We start from the raw sequence: 14,376 nt of genomic DNA, 5'->3' as shown, positions 1-14,376 counted from the left end.
AACTGTCTGAAGGGCAATAAACCATAATAAAGACTGTGAAAAACAAGATACTAACAAGGAGCAGATATATTTTTGGCATAACTCCCTTCAAAATCAAATTGAAAAAGATTCTCATGAATCAGGCTGCAGAAACACCAGGAGTGTTCAGCTTCCCCAGGGCTATGTGGTAGATGTCGATGATAATAGAGTTGCCTGTATCAAAGAAAGTCCCAAACAATCGGGATAAGAATAAATGCGATAACCAGTTTTTAAAGCAAACTTGTACTTTCTGAAGTATTTTGCAATGAAAAGATTATGGGTTTTGGAGCCAGAAGGTCTTAATCGACTCTTGCCACTTCCTTGTCATGTGGTCTCTCTATTCTTCAATTTTTCCATCTAACCCAGTGCCAGACAATCTACAGCAGTCCCTCAATCAAGACTAGTTGGCTACTAATCCAGGGTCGTATCCTCTTACTCTCTTCTGATAATTCTTATTCACCCCTCTATTCTCTGTGAATTTTGACCATACCATGTCCTATCTCCATAACTGATAATATTTTCAATAAATCAATGCAGTAGCACCTGTAGGAAATTTGTCACCTGTAAATCATCAGAGGCCACCACTATCTGCTTTCTAAGACTCCAACAAATTCTTTCCTGGGAGACAGTTGGCAACATGCATGAGTCAAGGACAGAGGATTTCAAAGCTATGGTCACTGTCTGCCAAAGACAAAAGGCAAATGTTAACTAAGGACACACAGAGGAGAACTCTGACTTCATAAAATCATTGGCTGGAAAATAATAAGCTTTAAATATTTTTTGCCTTTTATGACAGATTTGTAATATTTAGAACAGATGGGATAAACCAGTTTAAATCTCAATAATGCACATATTATTACATATAGTCGATTACACATTTTTTTGTCCAGGTCATTACTAATGACTCAAATAATGAGGTTTCCTGCTACTTTGCTCACATCGTATTCATGCGATATGCTGATGAGGTTAAATACTAGTTGTGACAATATTCTCCACGTTAGTAAATACCAAGAAAAAGCAACCTCTACAATGTAACATTGCTAATGTGAGATTTTAAACACAGTATCCAAGAAGTGTGAGACAAATTCTAGAAAACACCTGGTAACATGTGAGAAAATTATACCACTAACACAGCAATTTCCCAGTAGAAAAATCACACATCTTTAGTTGTTTTTCAGACTGAATAAGGATAAAAAATCATAGGGAAATAAATCTCTATTGAATTGTCAACTCAGAGACACAGAAACGTTCTATTCCACTGAAAAGTTTTTGAGGTATCTTTAGCAGTAAAAAACTCACTGAGATCTCACACACACACACACAATTTTGAATATCTATAGTTTATGCATGTTGGCAAAGTCCTGTTTACTTTCAGGGACTATTTACATTAAAATATTATTCCATGGCAATAATCATAGACAGTAAACAGTATAAAACACATCTTCTACAAACATCAGGAGTATTTTGGGGCCAAACAGTGTAATCTATAGGAGCATAAGTAAGAACTCTCACGACAGATGAAATCCCATATTCTATCTGGTATCAAAAGTGCTGTGTTTCTTATTAAGTAGTCATAGCTAACCAGGCTAGTGTTATTTTTTGGTGAAATGGATGTTATTAAAAGGAAGCTAATTTTTTATGTGATGCTGATATTATCTGTTTTTTAATTGATTTTTCCCCAATATTAAAATATCATGATATAAAATTTGGAATAGATGATTCTAGAAAGACAGAAGCCTAAACATATCCTTTTGCCTTTCTCTCTCAACTCCAACTACCTATGTCTTCTCTTGAGGAAAGTAGGGTTGGTTATGGCAACCAGACAGGTCCTAGAAGATGTCATCAAGTGATGCCAGTCCCAGTTTAAATTGCTGACGTATCTTCTCTGCTCCTGTTCTAAGGTGAAAATGTAATTAGATTGGTGTTGGCTAGTCCTGGGGTAAAGAAGGGAACACAATGGCTCCCGGAAATCTTCATTTTTAAGGGTCCTTGGACCCATGAGGTTTTATTAGAGTTATGCAAATGTTTCTGGAAGCACCTGTTATTTCCTGTTCCTGAGAATCATGAGAGAGCTGAGTTGGAAGACTAAATCTTTCTACCTTGAAGCTAGGAGAATGTTAATCTTTATAGTAGAGTTGACCAACGTCGTTTTTAAAAGTTGTTAAAAAATAGCATGAGAATATTACACTGACCAAGTAAGATTTATTCAAAGAATGAGAAAAAAATGGTTCAACATCATTAATAAAACAATCAACATGATGCTTGATACCATTATAGGAGAAAAATCAATGGATATGGCCTTTTATAACTTGCTTTTTTCCAGTGAAAATTATACTTAAAAGATTCATCCATGTTGTTGGAAATATCAGTTGTTCATTTACATGCAATAATGTATAACATTACACTGTGTGAATATGTCATAATTTACTCATCTATACTTCTATCATTGAACATCTAGATTATTTCCAGATAGTTGCCCTTATAAACAATACTGATGATATAAATGTTACACATGTCTCCTTTACACATATTCATGAATATCTCTTTGATGTATATCTAAAAGTAGGATAACTAGGTGGTAGGATTTGGACATATTTATTTCCCAAAATATAAAGTATGATACCATTTTTATAAAGCTCAAAAAACAGTAAAAATATAACATTTGTTGAAGTATATAACATTTGTTGAAGTATATATGTTGTGTATGTTGAAACTATATATTTTAAAATGCAAGGGAATAATGAACATGCAAATATAGAAATATTTTGGACCTAAAAGTAAGGGCCAAAAACGATAGAGCAGTGGGCAACAGTAAGATAAATTCAAATTGTGAGTAATGTTTTTTATTTTTAAGTGGGTTAAGTGGATTTTCACTCTAATATATTTATGAATTACAAATGCTGTTTTGTAAGAATATTCTAAAACAATAAATGCTTAAAAACATCTGATAAGTTTTAGTAACTAATCCAAATAACAAACTCTATATAAACTAGAAATATTAGAAAGCTATTTAACTATCTAGAGTCTTTCTACCAAAAAACACCAGCAGCAATCTCAATGGATAAATACTAAAGTTATTTGTTGAAAAATTAAGAAAAAAGGCAGATATAATCACTATTATTCAAGATCTTTTATTTTTTAGCCACCAAAAGGACAAAATTAAAAGTTTTACAAATATCATAAAATTATCTTAAAATATGCCTTTGTTAATAATATATGTAAATGATTTTGGTGAAAATCTATATCATACACAAAAATATCTTCTTCAGATATAAGAGCATTTCTTATTGAAAATATATGTACAATGGTGACCATTGAGAACAAAGGAAATATCTATCAATAAGGAAAAGGTTGAGTAAATTGTAGTTTCTCCACACCATGGAATATCATTTAATACCATTAAAATGAATGAGTCTTGTTGACTTTAAATTGATTTTTTGTAAGTCAAAAGTAGTCGAATATTGGCAATTTGATATTATTACTATGACTTTCCATATATTTATACATATATGCATATATAATATTTATGTATCAATTACACATACATATGTATGGACATATATAACTGCTATGCACATATGTGTGTGTATATATAATGTAAACAAATAATGTAGACACAAATCTTCACATACGTATTCTTGAAGTATGTTATTTGTAAATTTATATATTATCTGGTTATTTGGAGAGTAGGTCAAACTACAGGAAGAAGTAGAAAAATGAAGAAAGATATGGAGCAAAAAAACTGACTGAAAAAAGTTGCCTAACAGGGAATGTAGTCAGCAGTAATGTGATGGCTAGGGGGAAAGCCAGAGGGAAGACAGAGCAATCAGGGGGATCGTTTCATAAACTATATAAATGTCTAACCAAGGTACTGTATACTCGAAACTAATAATAAAATAAAATTTAAAAAATGTTGCCCAGTATAAAGCAGTATTATAAATACCTTTTTAAGAAAGTGAATAGCGTGTTTCTCTATTTCCAAAAAAAAGGTGATGCATATGAGAACGGTCACCAAAATGATGGTGGTTTCTCAGGGTGCGCAGAGATGAATTTTATTTCATGCTTAGGTTTGAATTCGTTTTATCAGAAAGTGTTGTTGTTATTTCGTCTTAGAGGAAAAAAGCATTAGGGCTATTTTCAACGTGGAAGAAAAAGAAATACTACAGAAAGCTTGGAAATTTATATAAGAAATAAAGCAGGGGAAAAATTGCTCTTAAATTTCACTACCCCAGACAACACTATTAACATTTGTATGCTTTTTTTTTTTGCATTGAGGGTTTATGCTATATGTACTATTTCATATTTTCCTTCTGTTGCCTAACATATCAAATTATGACAAATATACAATGCTCCATTATTCAGGTACTGTAGTTTTATTTAACTATCCCCATGCTAAACACTTGGTACTTCCATTTGTACACACTAATGATTAATGACTAGGAGCACAAGGCAAATTTTACATATAAATAATAGGTTACATTTTACACTGTTTTCCTAGCAAATCCTCTTAAAAATGAAATACTGACAACAAAGGTGTGAAGATTTTTTAAAATCCTGAAACTTAATGCAGAACTGCTTAACCAGGAGATTTACACCGTAGCTAAACCAGTAGGCTAATTACCGCCAAGAGCAGCACGTCTGCCTCAGACACAACAATATTTAAATCATTGTAGTTGGGAGATCCAGACCTACATTTCAGTGGATAATTATAAATAACCTTGTCTAAAGATTTATTCAGCTTGCTGAAGGTGTACTTTGCAGGAAGCACATACTGGCATGTACTTCAAAAAAATATTTGTTTCCTTTTTTGGGGGATAATGGGATATGTGCAGAACCCATTGGTTTTCCCTAGAAGCAGCAGTCCCAACCACACTCATGCCAAAGTGACTGGGCATCTAAGTAATTAAACAACAAGAGTTCTCAAACATTAACAAAAAGGTGATCTGATTTGTTTTTGGGCACTTAAATCTGGCTTTTACTTGGGCCGTCAATATGGAACAGCTACATCATAGGTACTTGTTAGAACTGCTGAACAAACGTAATATTGAAAAAGTGCTACTAGGTGTTCTTTTCCTAATAAAATTATAGAAGCTTAATAGTAAGAATAGAGTCAATCGTCATTTATCAAACAGGGTCTATAAATCCAGAGGAATCCTGAAATAAATGTCTTAGTGTATAAAAGTTCTACGACAATTTTGTTTTCATTTTAATAAGTTTTTTTTTTTTTTTAACAGCATGTTCCTCAGGTAGAAATATACTACAGTCTTGCAGTGGTAAATTGCAACCAAGCAATATTTTTCATGGAAGAAGTAGATTCTTAAGGGGGAAGCTTGGCTATATTCTAAGGAAATCATGAGAACAAGAGGGAGTGGAAATAATACTTTCTAATTTCCCCTTCACTGATGGGATTTTCATAATTACTTTAAGTCAAGATGATCTGAATATCACAGCTACATGTAGACTTCTTTTTCCTTTTTTATATTATTCTAGCTAATTATTTTGAATATCCAATATGGGATCATTTATCTATTTGTCAAATGTTCATTCTTCCTTTACAATTCTCCAGATAATGATCATCCACACATATCATTATGGCCTATAAACTTTTGTGGCTCTAGTAGAAATTCAGATATCTCTCTGGCATGTAAGTTTTGATAATGTGAAACATTTGATGCAAGATGCTGGTCCTGGCTCTAGAACCAGCATGAGATGTCCTTTTTTTTTTTTTACTAGCGATGTTTGACATAAAAGTCAAGAAGAATATAAAACTCTAAAACTGATGGATATCAAAAGCCTTCCTTCCTTCCTTGTACATATTTAAAAGAAGTAGTTTCTATCATCTACATGAAAGATGAGTAAAAATATTAGAGAGTGTAAAAAAATTTGAGACTAGCTTGCATCTTCTTGTGTCCCTTTTCCATGTAGGGTCAGTGGTAGAGGATAAGAAAAAATTCCAATGTATTCTAAATAAACTATACTTTTATTCTTTTCAAGCTGATTCTGTAACTTTTAAGAATTCATGATTTTTTGGATAAGGATGATAATCCATACTAGCTACCAGTCCTCTATTCTCTCAGTTCTATGCCTGCATTCAGGTAGAATAATGATTCACAAATCTGATGCACCTTACAAAGATGGAAATGCCCACATACCATACCCAGAGATTTGAATTCAAAAGAGCTTGTTCTGAGTCCCTGGTTTCAGCATTATTTTAAAGCTCCTCTGGAAATTCTAATGTACAGTCATGATTGAGAGTCACTGAGAGTGAACATAGGAGAATAAGCAATCTGCCTTCAAGGAGATCACAATCCAATAAAAAGACAGGAGTTATCCAGCTCCTACTGTGCAATTTCCCCTACTACTACCACTAGTACCACAATTTTTATTAAGAAAGCTGGCATTTGTCATGTAAGTATATGTCATGTGCATCAACCCTAGGGATAGAATAATATCTCTATTTTTCAAAATATAAGAGTAAAACTCCTTAGCAGGTACATAGTCTCTGTTTTGGGCATTGAAATTCTACCACAGATTAAGATCCAAGATCACAGTATGTAGGTAGATGCCAGGAAACTGCCTAAAGTCCAGGAGGCAGAGCATTCTCAAAAATGTCCAGCTGCAGCCATCCAGACCTCGCCTCTGACAAGTACACAAGCAGGGGCGCAGGGGTTACTCCTTGACTCCAGCTTTAATATCTATTGTCTTTAAAAATAGGAATCTATTTCATCTGCTGTGCACTCAGGGAATATCTAGCAGACCTTGGAGGAATGATAAGGATGCGTTTCACTTTAATGCAACCCTTCCATTATTCTTTCAGTTACTAACATCAATCATGCCTGAAGACCATTATTAAGCCATGCTGCAATCTTCACCTGCCCCGATTAAAGAACCCATCTGCTCTAACCTTTTCCTCAAAGGAATGACTTCATGGACCTTTTTTCATTTTCATTGCTCTTTTCTGAGCTCTCTTCAACAGTCATTAAGCCTTGTATGAACATAAATCATGAATAATATGTATAAACCCTTTATGAAGGTATCTTTGTGGGCTTGCCCTATAGGCTCTTTGAATCTGGATAGACTTTACTGTGAGGCATTCACATTAGGGGAATATGATTTAATATTTCATACAGTCTGATTCTGATTTAAACACCATTTATTGAGCACTTACTTATTGCTAGGAAATATCCTAGGAGACTTCCACATGTCAACCCACTGATATTTACAATGGCCTTTGAAGGAAGGCATTGTAAATTCCCACTTTATTGAGGAATAAACTGAGTATCAAAGAGGTTAAGTGACTGGCGATCTATCCAAAACTGCATAGCCAGAAGCTGGAAAAGCAGCCATGAAGAAGAGGTAAGTCACAATAGTCAAAATCAGTTCAAGGGATTTTTCCCCAACCATTCATCCCACCCTACTTAGTCTAGGAGGAAAATACTGCAGAAAAAAAAAAAAAATTAAAACAAAGTCTTTTGAGATGAACAGGATGCCAGAGCATTATAATTGGCTGACCGGCTCCTTTCCCCTCTCTAGTGCTATTGGTTAGGTACATGGATATGCTAATGAGCAATTCATGGAGGCGGGAAGAGTAGTATCCTTCCCACTGCACACACAGAGCTCTAATCAGGCATTCGTTGCAGAGCACTCCCGTTAGTTTCTCTGTAGACAGAGGTCTGAAAGCTATTTTAAGTCAAAGAAGGAATTACTGCCCAGGATTTTCTGTCAGAGAAGTGTGACAATTTAGCATGTCTGTGGCTGACATTGTCAAGTCAAATGGACAGTCTAACAGCTTCACTTACAAAAGAGTCTGCCAGGTTGTGTGACTGTCGGGTTCTTCCCAGACAGTGAAATTGTCCTTCTTCCCCATCCTGTTTGACTAGGTCCTGCAGCTCCAATCTTACACTTGACTGATTTGCATTTCTTCTTGAATGGGAACAAGAGGCAGTTTGTAGGAACAGCCCTGATCTCTTCTTGGTAACTGCTGGTTAAAACAAAACTAGCCCCTGGGCTTAAACTTTTCCTGATTCCAAAACCAATAGTAAAACTTTCAGGAAAATTTTTCATTATATTCCAGAAAGGGATGGATTTTTTCAGTTGGACCACAGTCAGTCATTAGTTATTTGTTCTTTTCCAGAGTTTCCCATTATAACTTAATTAAACTTGGGAGACAGAAAAAAGATAGTAAATTTTATGCAAGTAGTTTTCAGACCAAGTAAATTGTTCAAACATGAATTCTACTCACTTCTGCACCTGAGTAAGGGAACTTGACAAAAGGAGGAGACTAGCCAGGGGAAGGAAGGAGACTGGGGGAGAATCCCAGAAATCATAGCAAACAAGAAAAAGTTGAATAACTTGGAGATGTTTATCCTGGACAAAAGAAGATTTAAGACTGTGGAGAGAGTTGATGGTATAGAAGTGGAAGGAGAATTAGAATTTTATCAGCTCTGATGAAAAGCTATCAATGATATCAATACTCATGATATCAATATATTATTATAAAAGAAGTTATTGAAAAAGTTTCATTCTTGATAACTGTCCTTGAGAGGAGTGATGCTCTCTTTGTTCCATCTGGTATATTTTCTGCTATGTCTTCCTGATGGTCCACAAAAGGAACAGGCACATATTGAACAGTCCTAAATCACACGGCTAGTCAATTATCCTTTATTGATTTTTCTTTCCATATTTCTGATAACAAGGAGAATTGGTAGGGCTCAATTCTCTAAGACTTCCTAATAATTTTAGTTAATAAAGAGAGAGAAAGGCCCATAACTATAGGAATAAAACATAGCCAGAATTATTAAATTGTTTAGTTTCTATTGTTTGTATTTTTATCAAATGACTCTCTGTTTAAAGCAAGCGATTTTAAACATTTCTGATTCTGATAAGAAGTCTCCTTGTTAAGAAAATTTATATAAGAAAGAGTTTAATTAAAGAAAAATTATAAGTAATTAATTGTACAAGCGCAACTCAGCTGTCACTGAGGTAGCAATATCTTATGATAATCACCTGAATAAGATAAATTCTAAAAATGCTTAAGTAGTTGACAAGATAGCTTCTTGTGAGTGGAGATTTTCAAGCAATGACTTGATGGCTATTTGTTATGATGTTCTGAAGTAAGTCACATACTGGATAGAGGCCAGCAATCAATGATCTCTGATGCATTTTTAACCTTGAGATTTTATAATTCTTTGCTTTTCTTCTTTGAACCTCTGTTATTCAGCTTAACGAACAAACCCAATATTTCTCAATGAATTACAACAACCACAATAATAAATCATTTGTTTCTTGTACATATTACATAAAGCTACAAGTCAGCTCAAGCTCTGCTCCAGGTCAACTAGAAATTTGCTCCACATAACTTCCCATTATGGACATTGGGCTGAGAGAGAAGCCCCTTCATACAACGTGCTTCCTCTTGTAGCAGGGAGCATCAGCTTGGATGTAACCTCCAACCTATTCGCTCACATGCTAATGGCCAAAGCAAGTCACAAGGCTAGTCTTGCCAATGGTGCCTACAAGAGTACTTCAAGTGATGTGACAAAGGACGTGTATAATCCTCTTATAGGTGTAGGCAGGAAACAGCTATGAACGACATTACAATTTATCACAGAACCATTCAGTCTGGGGATATGTGGATCATAACTAAAATTTTCCCAGTAGAGTTCAGCTTCAGATCCCATCAATTCCAATTAAAATGACACTGAGATATGGCCCTGTGATGTCTCCACTTAACTGAAGAAGCATAGATAAAATAAATAGATGCACATTCAAGGAAGTTGGGCTCTAACAAGTATTAACATGAGGCAAAGGAAATATTTAAGGCATTAAAATGAATTTTGCGTTTTGCTTTTTTTTTTCCCTTTTGTTTTTCTCAAATGCAGCTGTAAGGTTGCTGGTCATATCAGAAAGAGCAATGGAGACCCAATACAGGGATATATGTGACACTGAAATAATCCCCCTCCACCCTGGGTCTCTCTCGAAGATATTTTCTAGCGCTATTATTCATTGAAGTGAGATAAAAGATCTGAAGAAAAGCTTTGTCAAATAATAAGAGGGAGAGAGGGAGGGAGAGGTGGGGAGGGAGGGAATGAAGGAAGAAGAATACGAAGGAGGGAGGATGAGTGAATCAGTAGTAGTTGTATGAGCTGAAGTTAATGTACTTTGTGCATTAATGATTACTGTGTGTAGACTTGCCACAGTTATTCTATAGAAGATGACAACCCAGATTAGGTGTTATTGAAATGGGAAGTGACAAAAACAAATACCCAATTACAACAGAGGTATTGTAGAAGAAAGGGAGTGCTTATGTCAAACTCTACAATACAAGGGAGGAATTTGCTAACAGCATGTTCTTTAAAGTAACTTTGCTGTCGTGAAAGGCGAAGACACACTAAGGTTTAATTCCCAGCAGCTTCAGTGGCTAGGCTGGCAATCATGAGTAAATTTCCTGTCTCTATTTGTCATAACATGCTCCTCTAAAACAAGGACACCGATATTTACCACTAATTTAATAAATCTTGATTGAATGCCCATTAAGTGCTGGGCATTGTTCTAGGTTTTGGGAATGCAACAGTAAGACAAAAATCTCTATTCTCTTGATGTTTATAATCTAGAGAGGAACTCGGACTATAAACTAATATATTAATATATACCATAATGTGAGGTGGTATTAAGTGAGATGGAGGAAACTAAATTGGATGGAAAGCAGCCAAGATCAGTGCTGGGAAAAGATCTCCATTACACCAGGTAGCTAGAAAAGGCCTCTCTGAGCAGAGACCAGAATGAAGAATGAGTGAGAATGAATGAGGCTCTTGGGGGGATGACCCCTCCAGGCAGAAGACTCAGGAAGTAAGAAACCTCTAGGAACAAATTAAGTTATTCTAGTCAATGAAGAAAGTCAGTATGACTAAAGCAATTTAAGTAATGGTAATAGTGACAGAAGATGAGAAGAAAGAGGTAAGCAGAGGCCAGATCCTGCAGGATTTCATAGGCCCAGGTTGAAATTACATTTTGATATAAGTGGGATGATATGCCAGCAGACAGTTTTGTAAAGAAGAAATATCATAAAAATAGTACATGGCACATGATGTTATTTAAGAAATACTCTATTTTTCTTCCCTTACCCTTCACACAGTAAAGTAGAACATCCCTTTGGAATATCTGAACAGATGACTTTGAACCATGAGGTTCTTGGAACAGAGACTTGTACAACTTTTAAGAGATATTTTCCTTTCTAATACAGAATTAATAGAAAGAGCTACTTGATTTCTAACACAGGTTTGACTCTAATATACTACAGGGTGCCCCATCTAAGCCTCATAATTTTTTCCTAAATCATTTATCTGTCAAAAAAAAAAAAATGGAATAGGTTACATACAAATTATCTTGCTCACAAAATCCAGATCCTCCTCAGGTTTTCTTCTGCCAAATAATGTTTGAGAAAGGGAGTGCAAGTAAGCTATCAGGACAGTTCTCTCTTTAATCTGGGGGAAAATTGAAAGTATCGCTTCTCTCCTTAAACTGACAAAAAGAACGCCGATAATCTAATACTATGTAAGTAGAATTGAGGTCACCTCTCAGAAATTCCTTGTTAAAATATGAACGAGTAACTTCAAATAAATAATGTAGTAGACCAATGTTATTTTCATGTAGACAGATCAATAAATTAGCCAGCTGGTCACCTAGAAGGCCCTGAACATCCATATAACAGAAGAAATGAATGTGACCTGGGAAAAGAAATGGAAAAGAGTCTGAAGAGGTTAGGGCTCAAAGATTGCTGGCCTAGAGGCCCAGAGCATGCAGTGGGAATGAAGGAACTGATGGAAACACGAGATTTCTCATCTTTCTATCGTTCTATATTCCTCTACCTGGAAGGTTGCCCCCATCACCGACACTCATATCTTTTTTTGAGAGTCCAGTTGAAATGCTGCCAGTCATAAAGATTCCCTTATTCCCCAGCAGGGAGAATGTCTGATCTGAACTTCCATAGGCTTACCTGTGCCTCTCTATGGCACTTAGCACTTTCCACCTTGGATTTTGGTTATCTTTTTGCCCTGCATGTTTTACCTCCCTTAGTATTATAAAAACAACTTGAGGATAAGACTACATTTGATTAATTTTTATGTCTCTATTCTCTAAATCAGGGAGCTCTGCACAGTACTGTATCCAAAGTAGGTATCCAATAACTAGTAATAACATGGATGGTTTGAATGGATAGATAAATGGAAGAAAGAAAAAAAGGAAGGGCAGCAGGGAGGAAGCAAGAAAGGGAGGAAGTGTTAGCAACATTTCCTATTCGATTGTTTTCTCTTAAAAATTCTTGTCGTCTCAGCAGACAACAACACAGATTCTCCAGCTTAGCCAAGAAAAGCAGAGTTTTGTCATTTTTTTCCAGGAATTATTCCCTAATTTTTCATACCAACCTACCTGATTTGATTCCAAGTTTACACTGATCCTCCTTTCTCTCACTGTAGTGAGATAAGACAAGAAATAAGTAGATAAATTTTTTTTTCCAAGAGACATCTGAGAATATGCTCTCAATAGTTAACTGCAAACCTGTCAGTAGGTAAAGGCCAGAGAGTAATTTATGACTCAACAATAATCAAAAGAGCTATGTGCTTAGTGGCATGAGTTAAAATAATGCAATGCTCTAGTTCTTTAAAGTTGAACAATTTAGGTTAAGGGAAAGCAAGTTGTGCTTGATAAGCACACGGTGTCTGAGATATCTGGAAATACAATGAAACTAATGATGAACTGAACTGGAGGCAGGAAGGGGGTTTGCTAATCATGGAAAAGGGTGAATTAAATTTTCTAGAGACGTCTTCGGCCACGCCGCCCTGAACAAGCCGATCCTGTCTGATCTCGAAAGCTAAGCAGGGTCGGGCCTGATTAGTACTTGGATGGGAGACCACCTAGGAAGATCAGGTGCTGTAGGAATAAAAATAAAAAATAAGGGATTGTGGTGCTGTAGGCATAAAAAATAAAAATAAAAAATAAAGGATTGTGGGGTGTCTCCACAGTGTAGTGGTTAGCACATCTGCTTTGCACGCAGAAGGTCCTGGGTGGGAGCCACGGACCATACCCCGGATGTGCCAGGTCCCGGCCGGATGTGCCAGGTCCCGGGTGCACACTGTGAGTGGGAGCCACGGACCATACCCCGGATGTGCCAGGTCCCAGGTGCACACTGTGAGTGTGTGAGAGGGGACGCCCCACCTTCAGAGATCTAGTTCTTAAGAGAAAGGACAACATCCATGGGTCAGGAGTGAAAGTGGAGGGAGGGGGAATTAAAAGAGGGGGAAAAAATAAAATAAAATAAAAATAAGGGATTATAAGCTTACAAGATCCTTGCAATCTGTGAGGTCAACTAAGGGTTGCCTTGCCTTAAGAAAACAAACAAACAAACAAACGGGGACGCTCCGCCTTCAGAGATCCAGTTCTTAAGAGAAACGGCAACATCCATGGGTCAGGAGTGAAAGTGGAGGGAGGGGGAATTAAAAGAGGGGGAAAAAATAAAATAAAATAAAAATAAGGGATTGTAAGCTTACAAGATCCTTGCAATCTGTGAGGTCAACTAAGGGTTGCCTTGCCTTAAGAAAACAAACAAACAAACAAAATTAAAAAATAAAAAATAAAAATAAATTTTCCAGAGACTGGAGGTATTAACTTAGGAACTTATGCTTATGCTTATGAACAGTGAGCCACAGCTGGGCAGAGAAGTTTTATAAAAAAATTGACAGTGAATGTTGTATATTGCTTCTGGGAGCTTATATAATCAGGATTAAAATACCAGTCTTGTTGCCATTGACTCTGATGCTAAAGTCATTCCTGAAATTGAACTCAATTGAGCTCCACTGTCACCAGGAATGGGCCAAAAGAAATGTTTTAAACCTCATTTCTTTGCTATTTGTTGATAAATGTCAACATGGACTTTTAATATGAAGCAAAAAATATTTTCATTTTTTTTACTTCACTTGCAGCTTTATATGTACCAATTAGGAGCCTACATCTACTGCTTTCACATATGTGTGCACGTATGCTTATGAACATGTTTGTTCAGTACTGAAGAGCATGAACTTGGAAGTCACCCAGAACTGGTTTTAGTATCTCAGGTTTGCCTCTTTATAGCTCTTGACTTTGGACAAATCCTAAGATGTCGACCCTCACTTTCTTTATTTCTATAATGAGAATAATGATGGTACCTTTCCCATTGAATAGTTGTGATTACTGAATGTGATAAGAAACAGAAGCACTTATCGTAATAGGCAAACAATAAATGGTAGCTATTATATTGTTGTATTATGTTTATTTAATGTTGGAAATTATTTTCAGTTCTTTAAAATCTGTATCATTTAAGGAAAA

The 14,376-nt window shown here is 35.7% G+C and overlaps 1 protein-coding gene and 1 pseudogene across 1 annotated transcript in view; one reads left to right on the top strand and one right to left on the bottom strand.

The window, feature by feature from the left end:
* Positions 1-14,376, bottom strand: part of NELL1 (neural EGFL like 1) — a 709,438-nt gene that overhangs the window by 73,134 nt on the left and 621,928 nt on the right. The window lies entirely within an intron of this gene.
* Positions 12,837-12,954, top strand: LOC112476651 (annotated as a pseudogene).

Source organism: Pteropus alecto, unplaced genomic scaffold, assembly GCF_000325575.1.
Source record: "Pteropus alecto unplaced genomic scaffold, ASM32557v1 scaffold71, whole genome shotgun sequence".
Classification (NCBI taxonomy): Eukaryota; Metazoa; Chordata; class Mammalia; order Chiroptera; family Pteropodidae; genus Pteropus; species Pteropus alecto.
Note: the sequence above shows the minus strand (reverse complement) of the source record. Positions and strands in the feature narration are given on the sequence as shown.